Below are 19,811 nucleotides of genomic sequence, written 5' to 3'. Positions count from 1 at the left end.
TCTCGCGGGAAAGACTATCAGCATTTGTTTGCTTTCGTTTCCTGTTTCTCGATTCCTCGTCAAGAATATAAATCAACATTCATGTAACACGTGTTTTATTATTTATCGTATCAGATTTAAGCGTATAAATAATTCGATTCATATCCTATTCTCCCCGTGTGCAGCTGGCTATTTTCACGATGTTTTAGTCGTGCTGCGAAAAAAGGATGAAAAATCCAATGACCGCAAAAATTATTCATAAGCATATTTGGACAGTCGACTATGAACTATATAATATAGAATAGTATATATTATTATATAATTTATTTATTTAATTATTATATTATTATATAATATATATTATATTAATATATTATATTTATATTATATACAATATATTATTATTAATACATTACATAATATAATTTTATTTATAGAATATATAATATAAATTATATAAGCCATATTTAGTGAGACCATCTAAAGATGGATTAACTAATTACGTGTACAAAACCACTATTCTCACATATTTTATACTAATATTTTACTAGAAGTATGTATGCTAGCAATAAGTGTCTCGTAACTCCAACGTACATTTTCGGATTGTTTTTAAATTTGGCGCATATAATCACAATAGCCTTGTTTCATTACAGTGCTAATGAAATCTGAAAACGCTAACACACGTAAATATATTCATGAAAATCTGCTGTTGCAAGTGCTCGAATACTTTCGTGAACCACTGTATGTTACATTTCATTACAGGAAAACTGTACTTTCATTACAAGAATAGCATGAAGAAACATTGAAATTCCGAACATTTTTCGAAAATAGTTGGAACCAGTTACAGCAAAATATCGACAACTGTCGGGATGCGAGAGGTTAATTGCTGTTTTCGAAATACCTACATGCATCGAAAGTCAGTGAAACGATTCGAAGCTAAACCGTGCAGGACTTCGTTCTCTCTTGAACGAAATACGTTTTCACGTACGTATCGCCGGGTGTTACAATTTTCCCAGCAACGTAACACGTATGCGAGGCACAGTTTATCACGATCGTATTTTATAACGGTATGATAGTGGATAAGGATCGGTAGACGCAGGCTAGCAAACTATTCCACCGGTCGGGATAACCTAGCGTTTGTTCGATCGGACGACAAAGATGCGCATTGCATGGAAACTGATAATAATGACGAATGAACATGCCCAGATAGTCTGTAATTGTAACTCGATACAGCGATGCCAGCTTTGAAACGATATCCAGGTATCGATCTGCGCGAAAGGCGGCACCAACTGTTTCTGCTGAACTATCGCTGTGAGCGGATTTAATTTTTTTTCCTCCTTTCGACACCAGGAAAAATGGTAACGTCAGAGAGAGAGAGAGCGAGAGGGGGGGGGGATGCAGAATCGTAACTAACGCAGCGGGAAATTACTTATATCGATGGCGAAATTTTTGTTAACGATGAGAAATAGCAAGGAAGAATAATCCCTCGTACTCTGTTGCAACATACAGATAATATTATTAGCGAAATTTGATGTCACATATTTTCTTTTTTCTTTGATTGCCTGTTAACTACTTCGGTTATGAACAACTATCGTAACTATTATATCATTTTTGTCAATAGACGTGTTTCTTTTAGGAATCTGATGAGTTTCTCTATTTTGCATTTGTTGAAGTTGTCCTTTAAACAGTGAACAGATTTCGAGACGAGTACGATGGTTTCTGTATCTCAACCAGTATAAGAGTAAATGTTCCACTGTTACAATCGTCTGGCCACATTCGTTGTGAATAGGTTCTGAATTTTTGGATAGTATGTACGAAGGAGCGATTGTAATGCAGCCAATTTTGAGCCTAGATGTAACCACCTGTTCTACCTTTCGTAGTTTCCTCGAGCCTTTGAGTGCTTGGAAGAAGCTGCTAGAGAGATGCTTCATGTTATCCCACTCTAATTTCCAGTTTATCGACGATCCTTTTTGTCATGTAATTAATTAAGTCTTCAAGGTGTAGTCTTGTATATGCATCTAGACTTGCACCGTAGTTTGCCTCTGTTGCTCCTTGCTCGGGCTTTTTCATTTCCGGTAATTTCAATATGCGACGAAGTTAGATTATAGAAATTAGAAATAGAAAGTTAGAAATAGGGGCGATGAGTAATATTTGAGCAATATTGTTTGTAAAATTTGATAGATTACAGATTGGTAGTTAGCATATATAAAATTTATTATATGTATTTATATTGTGTATTATATATATTTTTTTTTATTTATTATACTCTTAAATCCAATACTATTTGAAATTCTTGTGGATATCGCTCTTCGTATCTAAACATTTATTCTGACCGAGAATTTTTGCACAACTGTATATTTAATAGAGTGCGATTCTTTACCATTATCGTCTCAATCATTCACTTTATTTTCCCAACGTGAAATAATTGTTTGATCGACAAAAAAATTGCTAGTGATGGAGAATATAAAGAGAAAGAAGTACCTGAATTTTCCTGAACGATTGAAATTGTATAAATTCCAGGTTACTGTTGAGAATTGTGGCTCTTAATCGCCGAAATAAAAGTAAAGGAACACTAAGATTACACTTAGAATTTATATTAAAATAGTTAAACGATTTGTAGGATCTTCCTCGATATACATTTGCATGCGTCTCAGTACTCTCTTTGTTTCACCATCTTTTATACCACACTATCAACGGAACAGTTGCATTCATCTGTTTTTCGAGACGCTGTGCACACACATATTTCCATACACTCACACTCACATACGTGTTTCACTACTACTACTACGCGGTTAATCTAGTCTAGCACACAAAATTATACATATCTCAATAATTACAAGTTGCTAATATGAATATATTTTCTCGTGCGATACTGAGAAGTTTGGCGAGCTAAAGAAAGTTCGGTAAGTACATTGTCCAAGTTACAAGTCGATAAATATTATTCCCCAACGGTAAAAATAAACAGCTATTAAAAAGGTAGCGTTTAATTGCATGATATCACGGATTTAAGCGGAAACTGTAACAATTGAAATCTCTTTATAGCGATTCCTGAGGTAATAAATTACACCAGGGGTCACGAAAATGTGTGATCCAGCTAGTTTCCTTGGATTCGAGAAACTCATGAGATGCTAAGATCAGCAAGTGGTGATAACGATAAGTTTCCATGGTCATCGTCCTTATAAAGACAACGTCTTTGTAGTGGTGAAAATCGATATTCATACCTGACAGAAACTTTTTGTAACAACCAGAGAACTTCCTAAACTTTTATCGCAGCCTCTGCGGAATGAAATTCTTGTTTCAAGATTAAGTTAAAATAAGTACAGTTTCAATATTATATTATGTTACGCACCTCAAACGCTGTATCCTATCCGATCTTGCGCGTCCTACATCTCACATCCCACATCCTGTATCACGTATCCTACGACTAATAGTCCATTTTCCACATCTAATACCACAAAAGTTGCATATTAAACCCCACGATCTCTATCCTATTTATTATTCACATACTGGGTGTTCTGTGCGCAACACTATTCATATATTGTATATCCTATATCCAACATCTAATATCCACTATGCTATATCCATTATCCTAAGCTCAGACTTACATCCCACATTCCATATTTCGTACAAACTTCATATAAACATATTCTATATCCCCTAACTAGTATTCCTAACCCATATCATTCTCCTTACTTATTTCATGTACCATATCTCAGATTACCTTTATCATATTCGATATACCGTATTCGCTATCTTAAAAAATATCTTTTGTCCTTGTTATTGTAGCACACGCATGTATATATCCCACATATAATATTTCACATTCCCTATCTCCTCTCTCGTATCCCATATCTAGTATCTCTAGCCCATATCTTTCATTCTAATTCCCACAGCACACTTATTTTCAAATAAATTATATAAAATACAGTCCAGAAAATCGCGAGAAGAAAATATTTTTCCCGCGGAACGTAAAATGCGGCCCACAAATTTCCCACAAAACCTACAAGTGATCGTAACTTCCTATAAACGAAATTCATTATTCCACAAAATAAGATTTGTTTCACAGAAAACAAGATTCGTTTTCTTGTGGGAAATTTGAAATACTTGTGGATCTTCAGGGAAACGAAATTATATTATATTATAGGGCCAAGTTAGGTATAAAACAATGTACATTTTTCTAAATTTGTTCAATAATTAAATGTATTTTGAAGAGAATACCACAGTTTTCTCAATCATCCTTCACTTTACGCTCGTCGAATTCCTCTTCTGTGACGATATCAGGAATTGCGCTAAGTGAACTATAGAAAATTCAGACAATTTTCGGGTAGCGACGTTTATTTACATCTCAGACGTAAATGAACAAACGGAAATGTAAATAAATAGTAAATAAACAAAACGAAGATAGAAATAAACAAAGCAGAAATATAAATAAACACATGAAAAAGTAAATAAACAAAGCGAAAATGTAAATAAACACATGAAAATGTAAATAAACAAAGTGGAGATGTAAATAAATACACGAAAAAGTAAATAAACAAAGCGGAAATATAAATAAACAAAGAGGAAATACAAATAAACACTCAAACATGTAAATAAACAGATCGAAAAAGTAAATAAACAAGGCGGAAATATAAATAAACACACGAAAATGTAAATAAACAAAATAGAAATATAAATAAACACACGAAAAAGTAAATAAACAAAGCGAAAATGTAAATAAACACATGAAAATGTAAATAAACAAAGCGGAGATGTAAATAAATACACGAAAAAGTAAATAAACAAAGCGAAAATGTAAATAAACACACTAAGATGTAAATAAACAAAGCGGAGATATAAATAAACAAACGGAAAATGTAAATGAACATTGTATATCATCAGAAACGAACGGTAGTTTGTAAACAGAGCGAAGAATCATCTGAGCTCTCAGAAATCTTTAGAAAACTTTTGTTTGTTTACATTCCACATGTAAATATACAAAGCAAAATGTAAATATACATTAGAAGTGTCAATAAACATATCGATGCTTGTAAACAAAACAGAAAGCTCAAGAACTAGATGCCACTTCTGGTAATTTTAGCGATTCTTGCCATATGACATCGATTTCCAAAAATCGTGAAAATCATGCCATCTTCTATGTTATCATGTTTTTCTAATACAAATCCACAAACCCTATCCTGATTTTTGGATAAAATCTCGAAAATTTCGTTTGCCACCCTCTATACTGTATGTTCTCTTTCAACTTGGAATAATTTCTAGAACGTGACGTCATTTCGAAGATTTTGGTGAAATTGTGCCAGCTCCTAAGCTACGATATTCTCCTGATACAAAAACTTGCTGTTCTTGGCAGAATTGCCGAAATTCTGGCAAACGAAGCGAGCGATTTTCCTCCAATTCTTCGAACTTAGAACTAATTTAATCGTAAACAGGGTCTATTTTTCGAGATTCTCGCTTCAGAACTTTGTAAAAAGTGCAGAGTTCATTAGCGATCATTCTCGTTAAAGAAAAGGGCTTGGTCATCTTAAGAGCGCGAGGCAGGTCGGTAAATGATTAAACGATTAAACTAAAGTTTAACTGCGCGTTTATTGAATTCTTTTAATAAGTACAAGTTACGAAAGTGTGCAAGTTTTACAATTCTTTCGTAATTGCTGATACAATGACAATATAATAGTTCAGTGCTAACGATATAACTTGGTCAATTAAACTTACAATGATATAACTATAGTAAATAATAATCACTGAAAATATATTATTAAAAGCGCCGTGAAATAAAAATATCAATTACAACCTCTATAAGTACAATAAATAATAATGATAATAAATTTGTGGGAATATCGTGAAATAAATTTGTCAGTCGCAGTTACTTTATTCTTCTGCCCTTTCCTTTCCTCTTCTTTCTTTTTTTATAGATGTCATCAACGATAAAGATGTACGTACATGGGTTCCGACCTGGAATTCATACGGCTCCGCGATAAGCCCGGCCCTGTAATTAACAGGCAACCAAAATGTTTTGCGGATCGTTTAACGATTTGCCACGGGCGAAATATTAAAGTTCATGAACATTTAAATTCCTCGCAGCTACCCTTTAATTTTATTACTTCTGGATCAGTCCGAAAATCTGTCGACCGGTTGGACATTACCGAGCAAATATTGGAAAACTTATTAACGAGATTGATACGCCGCGATGAACAACAGCCAGAGGATACTTGATCGATTAAACTTTCATTGATTTGCAAATTATTTCTGCCCGTGAACCGATCGACTCACGCGAAATTCCATTTTATTTAAACCAATGATACCGACCAGCGAATTGTTCGCGTTATTTATTTTCCGTTTTGTAGTTGTCGCTCGTTCATTGCTCAGACAGAATTCAAATCTACACGATCACGTTGAAACAATCGTATTATACGATTCTGGGATTCGTCACTGTCGACTTCATCCGAAAGGATCATTGAAAGATTTTTTGTGTAACTACTTTGTGATTGTTGCAGAACTGATCGCATTTAACATCATTCTCGTGTATAGTTAGTTGAGATTCATTAGTTAAAATGAAATATCAATAGGAAACGGTAAACAGGGGACAATGAAAAATTTTAATTCTACTTGTAAAAGGAATACTATCTCTAAAAAAACATCATGAAAAAGATATTTGAGCACTATGTATCTACGTTAATTGACATACTAACTATTAATTCGACTAAATTTACTAGTTATATCCCTCCAATATATTGGTTTCAATCAATAATGTTCCTCGAGTTTATGATTTGTCACACATTTCTGACAACAAGAAACATTACTAAGTTACCGTGTTTTGTTTTTAAGGTAGAGGAAGAGTATACTTAGAGAGGTGCCAAGATGTAAAAAAGAGACTCGTGCTTCTAATTTCAATTCATCCTATCGATTAATTTATGAATAACTTTACCATTCTCTTATTTTTCCAATCTTAGTCGCCAATGAAAATTTCAACCGATTCGATCCGATAATTCGGACAAGTATGTCCGCCTAATTCAAGATGGAGGTCCTCTCGTTCAAAATAAGGTCATATTTTCATCCGTGAACGACAGGTAACGATATCTATCAGACAAATCGAAATTCCAACCGGAGGTGCATATTGTGATTAATATCTCGGCGGAAATGAACTATCGCGACAGAATGGAACGGCCGCTTCCTTGACAATGTCTTATGGGCTGATCCACTTCCTCAAATGATACCGTCAATGATTTATGAACCACTAAGCTCCATCTTGCATGATCTCTTCCATCTGGTGCCACTTTATCAGAGTAGCATCCGTGTAAACATGCTTGCTACGCGCTGATTCGATATATAACGTACAGATAGGGCTAGCAGAGCTCTATCTATCTTTCAGATAACGTTTCGACCCTTCTCGTGCTGTTCTTGATGAATTTTCTTCGCCGTAGGGAAGTCCGTCTTGAGATCGAGCGACAGATTCGATTAGAGAATGTAATTTAAAAGTTTAATTGCTAAATCGCGGATTTTTATGCGCTTATTCTGACTCTGACGACGCAAAAATGCACAAAATGTACATGACATACAGAAATATATAGTATTCCTAAAGTGGAATACTCTAATTATATATTCACAATTATATCATAATTTTATTAGGTATATATTTTTCATGTTTAATAGGAAAAGCGAATCGAATCGAATTTTAGCTGTGTTTATAAAAATACAAATTTGCACGAACACCTACCAATTATTTTTGTCGTTATACTAGGGCTAGATGTTTATGCTAATTATGTTTATGAAGATTTTTATGTATTATGTGTGTTTACGTCAAGTTTAAAGTAATACAGAATTGCAAGTGTTACAAAGCTACAGTATACACAGCAATGCATACATTGTTTGTTTAAAATTTTTACATAGTAAGTACAGAAACATAGTAATGTTTCTCACGATCTTTGTAGTCCATGCATAAAACTAGGAACAAGGAACTGATGTTCAATCCGTTTTTATTTAATGAAAAAGCGACAACTTGGCACAAAAGGAACGAATTATGTGCTATCGTATGTGTATTACATATGTACCGCTATTCTCTACTTTTATACGCCAAGACTTGGCCAGCATGGCTTTTGACCAACCGAGGCGTAACAAACTACATTTCCAAGGAACACGATCCTTCTTGCTCGCTTAAAATATAAAACAACAAATTTTCCGTGGCCGGTGGGTGAAATTTTCACGAGGAAGTTCGCGCAGTTTTCCCGTGTTCCGAACAGTTTGCCGATGATGGTACTGCGGATAGGAAAAGGGGGTTAGGAGAATCGAATCACGACACGTATCGCGTCGCAGCGACCGTGTCGAATCCTAGTCGGTTTGCTAGCCAGGAAGAGGTCCCCTGACTTTCCATCAGCCCGATAATAAAGACAGATCACGGCTCACGAAAAGGACTCACGCGTGACAGAAATTTCTAATGCCGTTTGACGAGCTTCAACTCCTTTTCACCGACGTTGGCCGATGCATTCCAAATTCCTCTTGATACTCGCGCCTGCCTTTTTGCCAATCCGTAACTTGTACAGGCTACGAACCCCAAAGGGAGGATCCTCAAATATCGGCCCAAGGAAATTTCACTCTATTTTTACTGGATACATATTGAATGTAAAGGATATGCAGTGAAAAGAAGTTCTCTCGAAAGGATGAAATTGAAAAGAATCTTTTTGTAGGAGAATGAAGAACTCCGTGTTAAATGAAGGAATTCTGATAATGAAGTTCGATTGGTATTGAATATTTATGAGTTTCTTTCATGCAAGTATAAAGAGATATTTTATAATGAAGTTGGGAAATGACGGAGTTCTACTTTGATTAAGTGGAGAAAATATAAAATGGTTTGCTTATAGAATGGTATATTAAATGAATCTACTGTCATAATATAGACATAAATTAGAGTATTTTTCTGATAAACAAATGTATGTTTCAATTGTTGTATATAATAAGATCTGTTGAACAACGGTATACAGATTGTACAGACTTATCAAAAAACCAGATATACTTATTTGAAGAAAGTACATTTCTACATTTCTATTTATTTAACCGAGTATTCGTCCTTCATTTTTAATTTGAAGTCTTTGCTTCGCAATTTCATACAACTTGTGTGCAAGCAATATTAAAAATCAATACATCCTATCCAATTCTCTGTTGTTTTCATTTTCTCAATATTTTCATTACACCGAGTATACTGATCTTCGCTTCTCTCACACTCAAAGCTATTCTCCTTCATCAAAAATAAATTCATCAAGTATTCTCTTCTTATTCCTTGTCTGTTTCTCATTTCTCCATCTCTCCTTTCTTTTTTCTCGTTCATGCTTCGATATTCTCATTACTTTATTTACCCTAACTAAAACAAGATATTTATTCCACCAAGGAAACTTTTACTTCCAGTACTTGCCAACTACCCAGTGTCTATCTACCTACGTCTGACTGCTTCTAAACGTACGACACTTTTTCCACATCCCTTTTATCATAGTTACCCGCCTGACAACCGGAGGCAGGATTCAAATTATAATTTCCCGGCGATCGTTTTCGTGAAACGAGTTTTCCCTTCTAGACATGGTTCCCTCCTTCCTCCGCTGTCAGTCTTACTAATTCTTCCAACGGAAGTTTCCCCGATTCAGCAAGAATTCCCTGCTGGTCGAACGTCTTTTTTTTCCTTCCACTTCTTTCTTTCCCTCGTATCCAAGGAAGCAGATTAAACGAGATTAGATCAGAAAACGAGGGTGGAACTTTCTCCTAGGGTGCCGCGGCACCGTTAATTTTCGGTTTCAATTTTCAAGCCAGACCAATGCATTATGTTGCTTTCTTGCAACCCCAGCCTCCGGGCCCCGATGACAAAGTAGCGCTCGTAATTCATCCGGAATTGCATTTCTTTCGTGTTTGCGGGACCCTGTTCCCATCCCCCATAACATTGTCGTTTTACTTAACGGCCGCCACCCTGGCGAAAGTATCGGTCCGCTGATATTATCTGAATTAAACTTGGAATTATGATGTACGATGGTCCAAGTGTCGCCTGCTCGAAGGATTTCTCCTTAGACTGTCCAGAACGATTTCTCTCTGCCACGATGAAAATGTCTTTTGTTGAGATATCTTCCGCTGTAATTAGAGAAATATGAGAATGAGAATTTTCTGTGCATATATAGTACAGGCTATATTATCATATAGAGGATGGTAGAAAGAGAAGATTGGAGACATTAAGGGTAGATAACATTCGTTAAACACAGGGAAATGGATTTAGTAAACAGGAATGGAAAAGTTAATATTTCCAATGTTGTACGGAATTTTTCTTTCTGATTAAAGGTTTTTTGATCAATAAATTCCTTAGATTCCTTTGGGGACTCCGTGAGAACACAATGGGGATTTTTTAAAAATATAATATAATATATTATATACATATAATATTAATAAATGAACAAGCTCTTTTATGATTGATGATCTTAAATGAGCAAGTTCTTTTATGATTTTATAATTTTTCATTGAACAATTATATCAAATAGTTTCTGATCTGAAAATTTTTTTCCGTTGATGGTCGGTTTTAGACAATCGCCGCACAAACGTCAAAAGATCCAGATCCGAGACTTTGGTCGCGTTCGTTATATTAAATTAAAGTCAATGAGCGTGACTCGTTTTTTTTTTTAACTTGTAACTTGTAAACTGTAAAATTTTACCAATAATACTGCTTCAATTGTACAATCTTTCTATCGAAAAAGGAGACCGTAGCAGAATGAAGTTTCTGCAGCACCTTTTATTTCAAAAGTACAGAGAATCCAATTTTGGTTCTGGTAATTTTTCACGAAGATTCGATTGTTTGGATTTTTGTAGCTTTAACTCGACAAAAGTTGCAGTTTATTTTCGAACAGCTTTTCAGGGAGAGATTTGATTGGGTCGTTCGTTCGTTTAAATTTACGCAACGAACTTATGATTTGTGTGCTAGACGGTTAAAACGAACTTCTCTTTCTTTTTTTTCTTTAAATCGAGAATTCTGTTGTGGAATATTAATGAACCTTGTCATCGTGAATATTAATGGTCGAGTTAATGAAAAATGGTCGTGAGACCGACAAGATCTCCCCTTATATCTTGTTTTCAAGTCTTTTCTACGAACCATTAAGTTTTTCCTCTTATTACACTCGAAACAATAGATTCGTGATTCTAAAAAGAAAAGTTTTACTTGCCTTCTTTTATGAACGATTATCTCATATTACAAATCACAAAATGGAGATTCGTATTTTATGTGATATTACAGAAGAGATTTTGTACCAATTTTTCAACGTTCCAATGAAATTCGTCAAACGGAAGCTTCAGTTAATAAACGGATATGGGTTAAGTTAACAGAGAAACAATTTATGGGCTCGAAAACACTCGAGCTGACTGTTTCTCCCCCTCTCTCTCTCTCTCTCTCTCTCTCTCTCTCGCTTGCATTCTCTCTGGACGAATCGAAATGTTTTCGAGATTAACGAAGCGATTAAATTTCCTATATTTCTTCATATTTGTAAAACTGTCAGTCGCCGTATTAATTACTATTAATGCGTTAAAAAATCGAAAATGCAACTCGTTCGTTAAACTTTGCCCGTATTTCCATGAAAATCCGTCTCTGGATAAACTTTGTTCCTTAAATATCAAACGGAAAACGAAACAAAAAGGAGATCGCGTTGATCGTAACAACGATTCTCTTTTTCTCGTCGCATATTCAACGAAAGATTTATATGAAAGCCTTTTGAATTTCATTTTATAATATTCCTACGATATTTCGTGGGATACAGAGGATATCCGCTAAATAAATGAAAAGTGAGCGAAACGACGTATACGAAACTCGAAGGAAGAGATGAAAGCGGGATAGCATTCGGTTCCACTCGTATTTTCTATTTCGAAGACATCAGCAATATTGTATCGTATCCGATACAAACTCTAAGATATTATCCTTTGTTCTCTCTGCAACACTTATCGGGTATCCGATATTTTCGGGAAGCGAGCTTTATCGTCCAACATATTGAGCTTAACTGAGTTCCTGGTTGCTGGACACTTTGACAATGTTATCGCGTTTAATCTTCTATCTCCTTCCTCGGTGTTTGTCATTTTTCCATGACGAAGTTAAAACATCGATCGTCTGTAACGATCAAACGCTATATTCCTTGTTTCATCGATTAAGATTTTAAATGGCCATTCTTTACCATCGTTTCATTTTTCGACGCGTTGACGATATTCTATAATATAATCTGCATAACATAATTTTATTTAAAGGCTAAGAAACACGAACTGCTTCCAAAATATTTCAATGTATTAGGTTGAGCAATAAATTTGGGGTTTTTTAAGAGATTACATTAAGTATAAAATTTGCCTGATCAAGAATTATTTTATTTATACTTCTTTATTTTACATCTTTCCAAGCTCAAACATTCAGAAACGTGTATCTTTACGTCCTTTAAACGATGTAAAGAATATTTATAACATTATTACTTAACTTATTTATTATGAACTTTATTATCAACTTATTATTCAATTGTATATTGTATCTGGAAAAATGTAAAAATGTTAGATGAGGTATTTTTAACCAAGAAAGGTGAGTACATTAACTGTTTCACATAAAATCTGCCTAATCAAAAATTTCCTTATTCATCCTATTTCTTTATTTTCTATCTTTCATCCAAAAATTCAAGTACATGTACCTTTATATTTCATAAACGATTTAAACGATTGTTATAACATTGTAAAGGACGAATAAATTTATTACTAAGTTTTATACTGTATCTTGAAAAATGAAAAAATATCAAATAAGACATTTTTAATTCGTTAATGCTTTCTATATTGCTATATGCTTGCTATATTATCAACAAAATTTACCATAAATATAAAACTATTTAAACTTGCCATAACTACGAGGATATTCTTAGTATTTCGAATATGCTCACTGTTGAACAGCGTAGAATCATAGTGGACCTCATCTTAGTTTTTAAAATTCTCAACCAGTTCGTCAATCATTCAGAAATTCTTGAACCTTTTAAATTATATGTTGCTAGGATACCATATTAGGAGGAGGAAACGTCTTCGTATCGCTTTGTATCGAACTAGCTTAAGTAGCTTCGATTGCATCAAAATACTTTGCTCACTTGCAAACAGCGTTAACGAAATCGTCGACTTTTTTCGCGGATTCGCAATCTTTAATTTAAAGCATCCATATTAACTGTCGTACAATTGTAAAAATCGCAACCTCAAATTAGTACTCATACTTTTATACTTGAGTTCATGTGCTCGTGTAACCGATACCAAAGGGCAAATATCCGTTTAATAAATAGACAAATACCATAGAAATGTCTTTTTTATTTTAGTTATTTCTTTAGACTTTCGGTAAATTCTTGTAATTGTAAATTATTATGTGGATGACTATCCCCAGTAGGATGTCATCTTGCTTTATCTCGCGAGAGATAAATTGTTCAACAAGTCAGCAGGATACTTTCTAACCTTCGTTTGATCTAGACTTCGTATATTTACATGGCTAGTTGATTAGCGTGTGTGCCCTGTTCTTATCGTTCCATTACATTTCTCTTAGTTTCCGTAGATCTTCGTTCCTGATATAACACGGTGCATTGACAACTGTTCCGAGTATAATTAATTGCAGTGATTTAAGATTGTCGATACGGCTCATTGCTGATGTTTTTAGGTATATTTTCTATACTGAGGTTTTTTTACTTCTCTGCTTGTTAACCACTGCATCTGCCATCGTCTTGTCTTCATATTGTAAATAAAGAAATAACGAATAGAAATGTTACTACCATACTCGTGAATCCTATGGAAGAATTGTTCAATCCTCTTATTCATACTACACATTTCTACAAATCCCACTCAAAAATACAGAACCTATTGAAGCTGTATGATATTTAACGATTCTAAAATACACAGAAACTTTTTCTGCCTCCCTTTTTTTCTAAAAAAAAAGAAAGAAAAACGTTGGAACGCTTTCATAACGATGCAAACGGAGCAATCGATTAAACAGAATAGGGCGATTGGAGCCGTGGTTGGCTGAGCAGCGCAGGTCGAGCAACCAAACGAATTTTTCGAGACGTAGTCGCGTTTCGATGGTCGTTTACCTATCGTTTCCTCGTTATCACCGACGCGATTGATAGCACGGCTGCCTGCGGCGAACCTTAACACGGTCGTCCAGAAGCCGCAAATAATAATTACGATCGCGTGTGAGCCGGTTATTAGCACGAGTACCGGAAACTGCTTCCGTTACTAATGATTATGTTCGTTATTCAAGTACCACCCACTAACGGTGCCACTTAATCAGCACCACTTTGCGAACCCGTTTAACCCGCCGCGGTTAAATCGCCACGGGAAACCGTGTAAAATACCGAACGAAAGGCACGTCGGCTAAAACAAGCATTGCTTTTAGCCAAACGACCGGTTTACGCTTGCTGTGCAAATTATTCGACACAATATTCGCTGAAAATGTTAGGGTGCAAGAGGAATTGTGATAGGAATTGAATTTTGGTATTTTGTTGACGGATGATTTTATTTTGGGAAAGTTTACTTTGAAATGAAAGATTATTTTTTAAATATTTTGGGAAAGTTTACTTTGAAATGAAAGATTATTTTTTAAATATTTCAATAACCTATTAAAATAACTAAATATATTATGATATACTAATATGCTAACATACTAGTATAGTAATATATTAATATACTATTATGCACATAATATATTGAACGTCTTGATCGTTTTAAAATCCTTGATTATCGTGAAATTCGTGTTCGTTTTGAAAGTCTTGATCGTCTCGAAACTTACGATGTCTATTCTTTACTATGTTATATACTGCGCGGCGGCACGGTCCATATGTATTCTGTAAGTGTCCAAATACTTTCGTGTCCCTTTGTATAAAATTTTTCCTATTAGCTGCAAGCGTGAGACGTAAGATTTCACGGTGGCGAAAGATAGTCAAAATTCGTGTCTACGTGTACAGGCATTAAAATAATACAGGGAGTATCTGCAGTAATAGCCGCATTGCGTACAACGTTACTGCAATCGCATGATGTAAATGCGCCGTTACACCGAACCAGTGAAGGGGAAAAAACGTCTCACACGCGTTAAATCCATTGTAATTGTACTGGACTTTTAATATCGTCATTAATGCTGGAAATGTTGTCAAGAAACGTGACGTCGAGCATGGAACTTTGAAAGAACCGACTTTTCGAATAATGCATGATTTGCGCGAAAGAATCGTTCGTTGCAATAAGTCAAGGGAAAATGAATGAATGAAAATTGTACATGTTTCGTGTTACGTGAGAGTTGGAAGTTTCTTTCAGAATGTATTACGAAGAAACCTATTTTTGGAAACATTTAATTTCTAGAAAAATGTCAATTTCTTTGTACAGTTTACACTTTGATGATTTACCCTATTGGTTTTTATTAATAAAAGCGAAGGTTGAATGAATATCTTGTCCCTCGTGCAATTGAATCACTCGATTGATTAAAGTGACTCCAGCATGTTCAACGCGTTAATTACCACGGTGGTAATCAATAACTCACGTTACTAAGGCTTTTGCGAATGATTAACAAAATAAGATAGATTTCGTGAACTAAAAAATTGTTAATAATGTGAATAGTTATTGATTATCTCCACATCTGATTAAATACTGCAATTACATTATTCTATAAATATATAAATATTTAAATAATATTTATACGCTTAAATTTCATACAGTTACTTTAGTTGGTGCTGTTGATTAGTAAATAATTAATCAGTAAAATAATACAGTTTTGTATACTTCCCTTAGGAATCTCTAAGAAATAGGTATATTTCCCTTAGAAAACTTGGAGCTTTTTTATATTGTATTCTATTAGTTAAAAGCCATTGCATATTGTTGAATATTTTTAATTTTCATCTTGTATCTTCAAATTTAGTGTAGTAAAAAAGTAGATGCTCGATGGTGTTGTTGGTGTCGTAATATTCATAGGATTCAGCAGTCTGTTTTTTGATAAAGTACGAATGTATAATGTTGGAGTAGCCTATCCCGAGTCTGGTTATTTGTATCTGTTCTTTTCTTATCAATGTCATAGCCGGTCTTTCTTCGTGCATGTTTCCACCTGATTTATGTATGAAGGTGTTGTGGTTTGGCAAAAGTTATTCCATTCTTCTCCTACCATTGTTCTTGTTAGGTGTTTGTCTTTTAAGACTTTATTACTAGTTAGCTGTTCTAGTGTAATGTTGTTTTCCTTTAGGTACTTTTCAACTTCTACGTGAAATAGCCTGGCTCCATGTTGGATTAGATTGCCAGAAGAAAATGCGCAAATACAATATAATATTTTGCAAAAATTAAATATTACATAGTTTAGTACGCATTTAAATTTTTTACAACATCATTTAAAACATAAGTTCATTGGTAGAAAATACGTTTAGTGGTCTTTAATAATAAATATGCTGTAAACCTATCGATAGCAACAGAAAATAACGAAATTTTAGATTTCTAAATACGTAGAAAATGTCTCTCTCACGACTAGGCGGTTTTGAGTGGGACATTAAACGTCGTGAAAGAAATCCGTTAATAAAAATAATTCAGTATAGGAATGTCTACGAGTGGTAAATGTAAGTACGTATATAGGAAATCTACAAAACATTTAAGTAATAAAATAGTTTCCTATAGTTGCATCTAACACTTGTAACGTTGTCCCATTCAAGGCTATAAGTGAGGATATTGTAAAGTAACATCAAAATAAAGAAAATAATCAACCAAGCCTACCTGTTAAATATTCTCGCTTCAGTCGAATATAGACAATCTTAATATTATACTTCACGACACAGAAAACCAAAGAAAATTTTCCGTTTACATCCGAAAAGCATCAATCAAGGATTAGCATCTTGTTGCGAAAGAGACTGCAGTAAGGTTACACAAAATGACTAGGCATTAATGTTGCCATAAACAGGAAAATATCTCGCACGTATAATGCGCTTAGAATTTTGCTAATATGACTTGTCCCATTCAAAACCTGTCCTGTCATAGCACCACTCCCCTATGTATAATCTATGCCAGTTCCCAAGGCAAATTACTATATAGAATTCGCGAGTCAATGTAATAAACTTTTAACTGGAGAGTTCACTTACCAGAAGCGTATCTGCGCTCGCTCCCTGTGTGTAGTCTTTAAAGTTCCTTGACGAGTTAACTCGTCGTGCGCGCTGCAGAAGAATTCTTCCTTGATCAAACGATTACAGCGAACGAGCTTCGTTGGTCTATCACCGGCTATCATCGGAAGAACGATACACTCGTTGTAACTGCATGTTATGTCCGGGCACGATGGTCGCATAAAAATTCATTTTTACTCACCTTTAGCACGGCGTTGATACGTGAAAATATATTTCCGCGGGCCGCGGGAAATCTCGTCTCTCAAACGATTTCTCGTAATAAAAACAGATATACGGCGTGTCTTCATGAAAAAACGAGTCGCGAACGCCCTAGTTTGATGTTCCTTTTTTTTTCTAACGCACTTTCGCCGTGCATACGCGCGCGCCCTATAAAATTTTACAGATGGAATTAAGTGGAACGAGAAATCGTTACTCGTACGTGAAACGATAAAAACTAGAATTCGGGGTTATGGTTGAATCATGTCGTATTTTGTTTCTCGTCACGTTTGGAAAGTTTAGTTGGTTTACTTTTTGAGAAATGTTCCATTCGAAACGAGACCAAGTATTCCGTATTTAACACGTTTTACGTTAACGACCTTATCCTTATCCGATTTTTATGCCGGGAAAAATATGATTGGTTATGATTTTTCACTTTTATATAGAGACTAAAAAGTCATAAGACCAGTGGAATAGCGTAGAGATAAAACACAATGGCGCTGCGATAAGTTAACAAGAATGGAATTTAAAAGTTATAGGAAGATGCTTTCCCAGAGGACCATTAGGTATTTTCAATAATTTTTCCAGATGTTTCTTCTCTTGTAAAACGATACAGTTTGTCATAATGTCTTTCCTAAGTATTATTCGTTCAATCGTGTTGATAAAGATACAAATTTACACAAATATCAGCAGTCTATCCATCACATCGTAATATCTAGTGATAAAAAAGGAATCAAAAATCGTACATGTATAGTTATTTACAATAAGAGTTGGAATATGTTGGAAATACAAGGTAGAATATGGAAATTAAAAAAGCATTGTTTTAGAAAACAGTTATTGAATGTATTCCAGACATTTACGGTAATAAATATACATAAATGAATGAAAGTCGATTACACATATTACTGTGAATATCTATTAACTGTATATACTCTTACATACATTTCAATACATTGAACAACATACAAAAAATATTTCTCTTTTTATTTCTACATTGCCAAACTGTATACGAACACTTTTGTCTCTGTATATCGTTACGCATCGAATTTCCAAGTGGAGTATCTTCACAAACAGGTTAGATCGTTTCGAGGTCAGAATTGGGTGGCCACAACGCATTTCCAGCTTATTAGTCGTGGCAGCTTTCGCTAGCAGGTTGCAGCGTTTATCCAGCGTAATGTGACGGCCGAAAGTATGAGCATGAAATTTCTAATTAGGAAACGAATGAACGAGAGCAAGAGAGAGAGAGAGGAGGGGTGGCTTCGAAACAGGTCGGGCCGAGTTTATCGAACCGGTTACAATAATTAGAAGGATTTTCGTAAGTGGTTGCGCGCGCGAGCGGACTCCAGATTTACCACTTACCGCATCGATAACGGGCCGAAGGGTGGTTTGAAGGGTCATCCGCTGAAAAATGCCGGTTTCACGAGCAAATGCTCGCTGAAAAAGTGGGGTAATAATGGCCAGTCTTACTCTGCACAGAGCTCTCCCTATCGTGACTAGATTCCTCTGCGAGCCTCGAATAATATTTCTCATTTTCGCTTTACCGTCGCGGAACCGGGAAAAAACTGTAACCATATTATTCCGCATCCCCGGGCTATTGGCTATATATATGTCGGCTATATTAAGGCAAAGAGGGGGTAGATTGCAAAATTTCGGCGATTTCGATGATTTATCGTAAGCACTTTCGAGCTTGCCTTACGCAGAATGCAAATTTTATGGGTGCTTTTTGGGACGAGGGACGGTTGTTTGTTTTAACGTCGACGATTTATGGAAAATATATGAGAAATGGCGAAAGGAAGATACCATCGAGTTTGTAACTTTATTATTATTAGGGGAAGATAGACAAAAGTGGCACGTCATTGGTTCATTAATTCTTTTCAACCAAGTTGATCCTCTATTCTCTACGGATTTTAATTTATAACGATTACTACCGTGGTGGAGTACATCATAATACAATGCAAGAAATAATTTTCCTACGGACGATGATTCAAAGCGAAACTGAGCATAAAAGGCAATTTGCAAGACAAGAAAACAAAACAATAGTTTTCAAATTACTTAGAGTATATCAAATTATGGGACAATTTGTGAGCTTATGTAATTTCTTTCTTCATTCTCTCGTGCCGTTAATAATTGCCGCGAATTGTTAACGCGATTATAAATAATGAAATATAGGAGAAAAATGTTGAATGTTAATTCAAATATTTCTGACGAAATAATTTTCATTTACATTTCAATTTCAGTGTAGTCGTATTCGTTTATATGTATTGCAGATAAAAGTATAGTTAAATATAGTTCTTGCAATTTAACTCGGGAAATATCATCTATTGTTGGTCCTTCGCGTGTTTCATCGTCAAGATTAAAATCCTTTGGTCGAAATTTGTGATAGCAATTTTCCACTCTGTGCCACTGCTTTGGGTTTGAAAACACGACAACAAATTTTCATCCACCTTTGTTGCAGATCTTTCCATCAGATACTCGCGGTAGTTCGTTACCAGCCATATT

At 34.9% G+C, this 19,811-nt stretch overlaps 1 protein-coding gene and 1 long non-coding RNA gene across 6 annotated transcripts in view; both read left to right on the top strand.

The window, feature by feature from the left end:
• rho-5 (rhomboid-5) overlaps positions 1-19,811 on the top strand; it is a 284,621-nt gene that overhangs the window by 213,277 nt on the left and 51,533 nt on the right. The gene's annotated exons all lie outside the window — the stretch shown is intronic.
• On the top strand, positions 650-1,240 carry LOC138187281 (uncharacterized). The gene is made up of 2 exons (XR_011175140.1): positions 650-963; positions 1,056-1,240. It is a non-coding gene; the product is annotated as an uncharacterized LOC138187281 (long non-coding RNA).

Source organism: Bombus flavifrons, chromosome 14 (assembly GCF_040668555.2).
Source record: "Bombus flavifrons isolate JBK064 chromosome 14, iyBomFlav1_principal, whole genome shotgun sequence".
NCBI lineage: Eukaryota > Metazoa > Arthropoda > Insecta > Hymenoptera > Apidae > Bombus > Bombus flavifrons.
The sequence above is the reverse complement of the archived record's forward strand: the minus strand, read 5'-3'. Positions and strand labels throughout refer to the sequence as shown.